At 52.8% G+C, this 1,039-nt stretch overlaps 1 protein-coding gene across 1 annotated transcript in view; it reads right to left on the bottom strand.

The window, feature by feature from the left end:
* GMCL1 (germ cell-less, spermatogenesis associated 1) overlaps positions 1-269 on the bottom strand; it is a 58,130-nt gene extending 57,861 nt beyond the window's left edge. The window contains exon 1 of the mRNA XM_010845302.1: positions 32-269. The gene's annotated coding sequence lies outside the window, so the exon portion shown is untranslated. The remainder of the gene's footprint in view (positions 1-31) is intronic.
* Between the last annotated feature and the right edge of the window lie 770 nt (positions 270-1,039).

Below are 1,039 nucleotides of genomic sequence, written 5' to 3' on the forward strand. Positions count from 1 at the left end.
CCACAGCCCCCGGAGCGGGCGGGGACCGCCCCTCAGGGAGCCCAACACAGACGGTCTCCCGCCATGGCCGGCCACCACCGCCAGCCTCCACGGAGCCCGAGTTGCCTACACCGCCACCTTCTCACGAGCGGCCACGACCGTTGGAGCAGACGCCACAGTCTCCATCCTCCGCCCCGTCCGCTGCGTCCAGCCGCCCCTCGCGCGCGGACCGCAGGACCTCACCCCGTCGCTTTTGCAACAAAGCGCGTAACGTAGGGCGCATGCGCACGGCGAGCCTCCGGAAGGGGCGGGGGAAAGCGCGCGTACGTCACAGGTGGAGCCTGCGCAGAATGGGTTGAGGGCGGGAGCCGTACCGCGGGTGTGCTGTCCTGCGGTATTTATGCTGAGCTTGGCTGGTCTTCCAACAATCCTGAGTTGGAGGCAGAGCTGCCCTTTAGCTTTAGTTTGGACATCCCTTTGTGTTAGCAAGACCGGCAATTCTAGCTCATTTGTTCTTTCTGCAAAGATTCCCTAAACTCCAGATGTCTTCTGGGCCCTGTGATCGGCACGGGGCAAAAAAGACATTGCTGTTTGGGGGTCTTTTTTGGAGGAGCTCATGGAAAAGAAATGCAAAAAAGCAAAATGGCTGTATGGGGAGGCCTTACAAATAGCTGTGAAAAGAAGAGAAGTGAAAAGCAAAGGCGAAAAGGAAAGATATAAACATCTGAATGCAGAGTTCCAAAGAAGAGCAAGGAGAGATAAGAAGCCTTCCTCAGTGATCAATGCAAAGAAATAGAGGGAAACAACAGAATGGGAAAGACTAGGGATCTCTTCAAGAAAATTAGAGATACCAAGGGAACATTTCATGCAAAGATGGGCACAATAAAGGACAGAAATGGTATGGACCTAACAGAAGCAGAAGATATTAAGAAGAGGTAGCAAGAATACACAGAACTGTACAAAAAAGATCTTCACGACCAAGATAATCACTAGGGTATGATCACTCACCTAGAGCCAGACATCCTGGAATGTGAAGTCAAGTGGGCCTTAGAAAGCATCA

This window comes from Bison bison, unplaced genomic scaffold (assembly GCF_000754665.1).
Source record: "Bison bison bison isolate TAMUID 2011002044 unplaced genomic scaffold, Bison_UMD1.0 scf7180017864215, whole genome shotgun sequence".
NCBI lineage: Eukaryota > Metazoa > Chordata > Mammalia > Artiodactyla > Bovidae > Bison > Bison bison.